Source organism: Marmota marmota, unplaced genomic scaffold, assembly GCF_001458135.2.
Source record: "Marmota marmota marmota unplaced genomic scaffold, marMar, whole genome shotgun sequence".
Classification (NCBI taxonomy): Eukaryota; Metazoa; Chordata; class Mammalia; order Rodentia; family Sciuridae; genus Marmota; species Marmota marmota.
The window spans coordinates 11,034,005-11,043,291 of NW_026000048.1; the positions used below are offsets into that span (position 1 = coordinate 11,034,005).

The 9,287-nt window shown below is 38.4% G+C and overlaps 1 long non-coding RNA gene across 1 annotated transcript; it reads left to right on the forward strand.

Annotated features, from left to right (window-relative positions):
* The first annotated feature begins 1,777 nt into the window (after positions 1-1,777).
* Positions 1,778-6,832, forward strand: LOC125619560. Its single transcript, XR_007351095.1, has 3 exons — positions 1,778-2,199; positions 2,761-2,859; positions 6,582-6,832. It is a non-coding gene; the product is annotated as an uncharacterized LOC125619560 (long non-coding RNA).
* Positions 6,833-9,287: the final 2,455 nt, after the last annotated feature.

The window sequence follows — 9,287 nt, forward strand, 5'->3', positions numbered from 1 at the left end:
TGGTACTTAGTGATATGAACTGCACATGTTACAAAACAACAATGGTTAAAGTGAAATCCCAAACATAAACCATGAAATGTAATCACTTTTGTGTGTATGTATGGTAGCATCTGTCTGCCTGCCTCTGCACATAAGCCTGCCCTGTCACACACCCCACCCCACCCCATCCCAATTCTCAAAGCTTCAGTTTCTAGCCCTTTTGCCAGTTTGGAACTGCCCTAACATTCCTCACTTTTTCTTTTTTGTCTTTTCTTTTTAGATATGACAGTAGAGTGTATTATCACATACATACATGGAGTATAACATTCCTGTTCCTCATAACTTTTAACCACAATAACTTTGTGTGTTCTCAATTTACTAACTTCAACTTACTGGCCTCTTTTTCATCCATCTTTACTGACTACAAAAATGTAACAGCAATTTGAGGCAGATGGTAAAGAAAGACCAGTGCAAACTTTGCTTGGTTCTGGAAACCCAGATTGGATTTGCCATGGCAGGTGGCTCTCTTGGTTCCCAAAAATGCTTAACGATGATCAGTCAACTAATACATGATGCCAAATCTGATACGTTTACTTACTGGCTTGTTTAACCAGGCCAGTTGTCCTCACTAATAGCTATTTGCATGACAAAACACTGCTAAAACTGGTAAAGAACTATCTTAACCAAGAGATACAAAAGAGAGTTTGATAGTCTAGCTAAAAACAGTGTGTAGGCACCAACATGATAAGGCTCAGGGCCCAAATTCTTCATGTTTGGCAAATGATGCTTTTTTGAACATTTTGTAACAACTCATTAATTTTTTAAATACATAATAGGAGAAGTAAGAATTTAATTCAGGATACCTGTGCTTGCAGTTAGGATCAGTTTTCCCTTAAAAGCTAATTTATTCTTTACTTAGTATAATTTTTTTCTCTTTTGATGTATATTTTATTTGCCTATGTAGAATACAACATAGTACTAACAACCATTTTAAGTAACGAACTACACCATGTTTACAATCTTTATTATTAAAAAATGACAAACTCAAAAATATCTTTGTTAATTTTAGGGTCTGAGTGAGAGATAAAAGCAAATTAACAAGTGTTCATTTAATGCTGACCCATTATTCTTACTAAAATGACTTCATGAAAGTAAAAAAGTACTCTGACTTACCCCTGACAGAACTTCCCAAAAATTCAATCTAAGAGACGAGTTGGCCAGAATGATCGCAAAAGTTCTGGGCAACTCTTCTGAGCTATGAAATATTAAATATCTATCCCCCAAATTTAATTATCTTTAAAAAGGATTGAAACATAATTGAAATTATTTCCTTCCAACAATCAAAATGTTTAAAAGTGTGCCCACTTTTTTCCATTCATGTCACATTATTTTCAAAGACTGATTGCCCCCAATTCACTCAGCCTTCTCAAGGGACAATGCATGTTCAAATGTTCTGTTTGAAAGACATCCGCGGATTAAAGGGACGAGGATAGGAGGGAGAAAGACTCAATCCTCAACTTACACAAACGTCCACCCATCGATTTATAGACTTCTTTCATTTTCCGGCACTAAAACACCTGCGAGTAACCGAGTAACCGTTCTCACGTATTAGAAATGTCGCACCATCCTACAGTCGTGAGCTCCGAACTATTCTGCAAACTTTGCAAAGGCGCACAGATTTCCAGGCTCTCTCAATCCCTCACTCAGCCCATCCTCCCGTGTCTGGTCGAAACAAAGTTCCGCGGCATCAAGGCAGTAATTTAAAAGAACGAAGTTTGCCTGGGTCCTGCCCACTGGACTCTGGAGGAAGCGACTGAAACTTGCGAGGGAGACACGTCTCCCCAGGGACCGAAACTGGCGCGGGGGGAGGCGGGCAGCGGGTTCCGCCTCCCCGGGGGCTAGACAGCCTGGGCCCTTCGCCAGGCCCCCTCCCCGCATGCCCTCCGCCCCGCGCCCGCTGCCTGCCAATCACGCCGCAGACCCCCACAGGCCGGCCGGGGGCACCCCGCGCACGTNCGGGCCGCGCGCCCGGGGCCGCAGGTGGAGGCCCCATCCCCAGACCCTCTTATGCAGGAGGCTTGCTCTCCTAACCTCTGGCGCCCGCGTTGGAGGCGAAGGACCTAGAACCGGTCTTCGAGGCATTGCGAAAATCACAGACGTTTGCGCTTCCAGTTGGCGGTCCAGAGGATGGCTGAGACCTGAGAGGCGGTCAACTAGAGTGTGGGTCAAGGAAGTAGTCTTTAGAGCCAAAGTAGCTCTTTTTTTCCTTTTTGGCCCAACTACTTATTAGGCGTCAGACCTTGGGCATAGTATTCAATTTTCTTTTTGCCTCAGCCTCTTCATCTGTAAAGTGGAATGATAGCCCTACCTGCTTGATGGGGTTGTTAGCTGGGAAAATATTTGTGTCATTTTTCAGGAACTTAGGCAAAGTATTCACATCAGCACTACTTTAAGTAGGCTACTGTGTACGATTCTATTGGTGCTAAAAACTTCTCAAATGTTCATCTTTGTCCCATCTTTCTCTAGGTCAGCTTTCCTTTTTTATATGGTGGAAATTGTCAAGAGTTTTAATCTCCGCAGTCATCCATTAAGAACTGCCATAAAAAGATGAATGATGTAAAATTTCCAACACTGTAATTAGCTGACAGTTAAGTGATTTATTCAATAGAAGCTAGAAAAGTTAGGGTGTGCAAATAACTAAAAGGCTTCCTGTCCTTGTTTCCAGGAACTAGAATTACTAAAGCTGGCAACTGCACTCTTGTTATTCTTTCTCTTTTCCAGTGGGTGAAAGCTGACACTAAAAAACTGGGTGCAGCCACAATATCAACAGGAGGAATGAAAGGAGGAAGCAGAGGCAGACTCTCCCCTAGCACACAAACTGTAAGAACAGTGAATAGATTACATAACTATATCTATCTATCTATCTCTCTCTCTCTCTCTCTCTCTCTCGCTCATGCTGTAGTCTAATATAAACACTTTATAAAATATGCTTGTGTGTGCAGTGCTGGGAAATGAATCCAAGGCCTTGAACTTGATAAGCACACACTCTTCCACTGAGCTACATACCCAACTTAAACATTTTCTTCCCTTTGGATCTTCCTTCATTAACTTAAACCAAGTTTGTGAAGATTGTTTTTTTTATGTTTTTGTTTTTGTCTTAGGATTCTAAATGTTCTTTGTCCCATCTTTCACTAATAGCACAGTTAATTTTGCCAATATGAGTTGGCAAAAAGCAGGACAGAAGTTGAAAGGGCGTGCAAGGTTTTTTCCAATCCCAAATCTTCTCCAAAAGTTATGGAATTCTCAGGTTAGTAGTCACCCAGGTTGAGATAGTATCAATTTCTACTTATAGAGCTTTGTGGCCTATGCTGGACCCAACAGATTGCTATGCACAGGAAGGCCCTCAGTAAATGTTTACTGAATTACATTGCTATTTGAGCTCCCATCATGTAAGGACACCTTGAGAACCACAGAGATGCTCATGAGATGTCACTCAAAGGACATCACTGCAAACACAAGAACTCCAAGTCACTAGTTTATGGGATTTTGGACAGACAACCCTTGTCACAGGCTTATTGACAAAATGAACTAGAAATTTCATATACTTTTCCATAAATTATATGAGTAATTCTAAAAACACTCTATATTGCACTTAATTATGAGCATCAATGGCTCAATTTTATTGTAGCACTCTGATTGTATAGTATTATTGCAGTTCAAGAATTCCCACATTTTTTTCCCTAGTCAGTGTCAACACCCAGTCACCTCAATATAAAATCTGTTCTGTTCTTCAGTAAAACTCCAAGTGTTTGTCATAATTTTTATTATTGAGTGTCTTGGAAGTATCATTGAACAATAAGCATGAATCTTTAAAAATATTTGTTTAGTTGTAGGTGGATACAATATCTTTATTTTATTTTTATGTAGTACTAAGGATCAAACCCAGTGCCTCATACATGCTAGGCAAGTGTTCTACCACTGAGCCATAACCCCAGCCCAAGCATGAATTTTGTCTACTGTTTACTACTATTTCCCTAGTGTAGTGCTTGACACTTGGTAGTCATATAGTATGCCTAGATCATGTGCCTAACCTTGGCAATATGCCTATTATGTTATCTGTGGAATACAGAATTTATGTCAATAATTATAAAGGAAATAAAGACAGAACCACTTTACAAAATTCTCTAAAAGAGGAATGATAGTAGGTGTACAAGCATGCAGAGTATATGTACAAAATAGTGGTAACTGGGTTTCACTGAAAACTAACAAAAATAAGTAGACTTGAGCCTTACAGTGGGAGTTTGTTAACCCTTGCTCTAAATAATTAGAGTACATTCACTTCAAGATTATATTGAGTCCAAAATAACACACCATATACTAAAATGCAGCTGAGTGTGCATATGTGACATATGCCTATAATCCACATGACTTGGGAGGCTGAGGCAGGAAGATCACAAGTTTGAAACCAGCATCAGCAACTTAGTGAGAAATAAAAAATAAAAGTTAAAAAAGGGCTGGGGATGTAGTTCAGTGGTAGAATGCCTGGGTTCAATTTAAAAAAACTCAAAAAACAATTAAAAAATATATATGTACTGAAATGCCTTTCAGCTGAAGAAAAGGTAAAAACTTGATATCAATAAAATACCAAAAAAAGACATAATTTAAGGTTTGTGTTACTAATTAAAATTTTTCATAATTACCAGCTTTTTAGAATTACCTCCCTTATAATAGAGTAAGAGAAATTGATATTTGCATTTCATTCACTGTTGAAAAAGTTATATGTTATGTTAATGACAATACTTACAATGTTGCCAAAGATAAAAGTATATATTTAAATCCCCTACAAGATACCATAATAACTAAGGCCAATTTGTGGTGAAAACATAAAAACATAGAACATAGAGGGAATAAAACTTTCAAGGCAAATTATCCATCCTCCACTCTCATCTTCAAAATATGGATGAAAGGGTCAGCTCTTAGAGTCTCTTGTAAATTGAGGCTTTGCAATGTGAATCCATGGCTTTATGAGCCATTTAATTTTTTTGAGAGGGTAAGCAGCTAGTTCCCTAAGTGGGGGTGGGGTTTGGAAGAAGGCTGTGGAAAAGCCTTACAGTGCATATATTTATACTCACCAGCCACTTTAATTTTTAAATTTTTATAAAAGCCAATGTTCTTATATTGATTGGAAAAGTCAGTTCCAATAACACTGCATATAATTATTCTTCATGGGTGAAAATAAAAACAGATGAGTCAACATCTGTGCACTCAATGTAAGTAAAAAATCAATGGGTAATCAACAACTACATCCACACAGCTCATATTTTTTTAAAAAGTTATCCTTCAGTTTAAAAGTGAAATTGTTGATTGGAGAGCAAAGAAGAATCCACAAAAGGATGGTGAACTTCATAAAATTACATGCAAGATTTTTTTTATACACAGTTCACTTATAATAATCTGAGATTGTCTTATTTAGTGGTGTTCTCAGTTTTGTCTGTCTCCTTGTCTTAAAACTGTACATGCCAGGAGACTGGGAAACTTGACTGTCTTCTGCTATATTTTATTCCTTGGTCCCGACTGGTGTCTAAACAGAATCAGTTCCCTATAAATAATCATAGAAGGAAGGAAAAAGTAAGGAAGAAAGAATGATTGAAAGAAGGAAGGGACACAGAGATGAAAATATCCACATTTTCTAGAGAGAAGTTTATAATTTTTTCACATGCACAAAAGGGTCTGTGACTAAAAAATAATTTAGGAATGACTGGTTTTCAACTACAAGGCTGCCTCTTATTGCCTCCTTTGCTTTTCTGCTCAGAAGTCACCCTGTTCCTTGTTACATGACAAAATGGTTATCATGGTTTGCCAGAAATCTCTAAAGATGCCATATCATTTGAAAAGTGTCTCATTATGTCTTTATAGTTTTAGAGATTTTCTTCTGCCTTCTCAACTTATAGTTGTCATACTTCAACCATCCCTTCGGCCACCTCTTAGATCTCATGGCATTTGTTTTATCTTTTTGTCTCATCAGGCAAAAATGTATTTAAAAAGTACTATAAGATGTTGAAAAAAATCAAAGTACAATTTCATTGCATTTTTCTCTCCATTTTAGGATGATAACATTTGTCTCCATGTATTTGATTTTTAAAATGACTTTTAAACTCTTGTACACATAAATCTATATAAATTGTGTGGTAGCAGTTTTCACAGATGGCCTCCCAATGAACGGTCCATCCCAATATTCATACCCTCTTATCTCTTATGTAAAAAAAAAATGTATATATATATATAATTACCAGCTTTTTAGAATTACCTCCCTTATAATAGAGTGTGTGTGTATATGTATGTATGTGTGTGTGTGTGTGTGTGTATATATATATATCGTCCTTGAACCTTTATTTTGTTTATTTATATGTGGTGCTAAGAATCAAACCCAGTGCCTCACACATGCTAGGCAAGCGCTTTACCACTGAGCTACAACCCCAGCCCATGTCATCCTTCTTTTAAATTGGGCAGGCCCTGTGACTTACTTTGACCCCGCCCCCCCAAAAAAAAGATTCCAGTGAAAATGATGCTGAGTTATTTCTAAGGCTGGATGTATTTTGCAGCTTCCACCTGGTGTCTGGAATTCTTAGTGCACTCCCCCAGAGACTCAGACACTATGCTGAGAGAAGCCCAAGCCACACACAGAGGACATATATACATGAACAACTTCAGCTGAGCCAACATCAACTGCTAGACACATGGGCAAGGCATCTTGAGTGGGCAGCACAGTCAGTGCTTCAAATGTCTGGAGCACCAACTGTCTGACCCCATGGGAAACCCCAAGTGAGGACATCTCAAGTGAGGCCAGTCAACCTAGGGAATCATAAAAACTGTAATAAATTGTTATCTTAAGCTTTTGAGTTCAGTGTGGTTTGTTACACATGTATGGACAACTGGCATAAAATTGATTAAAAATGAAGTGCTAAAGCATAGCTCTATTTTAAGCTAAGAGATCACAAGTTCAAAGCCAGCCCTAGAAACTTAGTGAGGCCCTCAGAAACTTAGCAAGATCCTGTCTCAAAATAAAAAATAAAAAGGGCTGGGGATGTGGCTCAGTGGTTAAGTGTGCCGGGTTCCATCCCCAGTAACAAAAACAAAAACAACAACAACAACAAAAAATGCTATGTTCAAAAGTCAAGTTATGGGAGATCAGAGTGAACTATAGGATCCTAAGGTATTCAAGGGCATGTTTTTATTGTGAAGTTTCTAATTTTGTCTGGTTCTTTCCTTTGAAGTAGGGTAATATATGCGGCTTTGTGAAATGACATAATGACCTCCATCAAAGTCAATATACGGTACCTGTAATTACATTTGACTTAGACATGAAATAAGTCCTTGCCCATGTACTTTGACTAAAAAGGGAAAGAAATAGGGGACTCAAGCAGCCAGACTAAAGGCTCCATGAGAATAAGATGATAGATGAAAAAATATATTTTTAACCTACTCTTATTTTTATATTTGCTAATACTTTATGAAAATGGCAAATTTTCAATTTCTAATCGGCAATTTAGAAATAAATCCACAAATCTCTGAAAACTGAAAGATTTTTCCATAAGTTTTGCACCTAAACTACTTTGATGGCAACGAACTTTCCTTTGCTATTTATGGTCTTTATATTATTTAATATGAGCATTCATTTTGCTGCAGATTTCTGTGTATTTGATTACAAGATGCCCCAGATCCCATATATGCAGCCCCATAAGTAATACGTGGTACATAAGCTGTGTTGACCTTCTAAAAATCAGCACTCCTGAATTCTGAGACCTGAATTTTGCCCTTAGGGTACGTTAGCATAAACCTGAAGTGAACTGTTTTGGGGGGGAGGTACAGTAGAGGGGAGAGTAATCAAGCGCTGTCTAGAATCCAACCTCCTGAGTTCAAATCCGAGCTCTGAACTTGCTAACTCTGAGCCTTGGGTTGGTTGTATCACCTCTACCTTGGTTTATTCCTCTTCAAAATGGTGAGAGTAATAGGAACTACCCCATAAGTTCCTCTCAGAGCAATGAGATGATGCATGTAAAGTGCTGAGCCCAGTGACAATTAATAAGCACTCAAACAACATCAACTATTATTGTATTATCACTAAAATGCCAGGTTCCCCCCCCCTAGGAAACCAACAATATTTTTAGTGAGGATACAGTCTGGACACAGGAAGAAAGATATCTAATAAAGGAATTCCCATGTGAAAAATCTCTGGGAAGAGTAGATGGGTGAAGGTCAAGAGGCACCACCACCAACTTTCATCAGATGTGGACCCAGTGCCAGGAAGCTGCTGCACCCAGAGATGAGATGGAGTAGATAACAGATAATGACTGCCCATTTCGGCTACACATCACTGCCTACAGTTCAGAATCCAGGGACTGTCAGGGCCAGTCTTTAGAAATTAGTCTCCTTGTCTTCATGTCAACCTTTGCTGCTGCAGAATGACATGTTCCCGGTGCCCTCTAGGTCCCATGAGTGCACCTCTCTGGCACAACCAACATCTTACAGAACTCTGCTGCCAAAGCAGTCTGGGAAACACAGCTCCAGGGCACTCAGCCTCTGTGAAACATATAATATCCAAAACAGTGAGTAATGCTAATTTACATCGATATAGTACTTTCCATAAAATCTGGGTGAGATAAGCACGAAATAAAACTCAGAGGAGCATGGTGATGTTGTCAGGGCTGCATGCATGGGTAGCAAGAGGCTGGAATGTGTGTTTTATGCCAGTGGGTCCTATTTAATAGTCTTGAGTTCCACTTTTCCCCTAGATCCTCATACTATTTATATTATTATTTGCTTATTGCTTTTTTTTACATTGACTCCCATTTCTATGTAAATAAATCCAAAGAGGAAATTTTGTATCACTATCTGAAGTATAATGCAAAATACCAAAATGGAAAACAGGTGTTCAATAACAAAGGGGAGAGTCAAAATGAAACCACTGAAAACCAAACAGTGATATTAAAATCAGTTAATAGAGGGCTGTGAGACTGAAGCCTGGTCTGTCACCACCAACCTGCTTTCTGATTCTATGGATTTACTCTGAATATTTCATATAAATGGAATTATGTGTGAACTTTTATATCTGTCTTCTTCCACTGAGCACAAAGTTTCTGAGGCCCGTAGACTTAGAAATGCATTTCTTTTTGTGGCTAAACAATATTCCATTGTATGTATACAGTATAATTTGCTTATCTATCATGTTGATAATCATTATATTGATAAATCATCTATCATCATGTTGATGATCATTCAGGTTTCTCCACCTTTTGGCTCTCATGAAC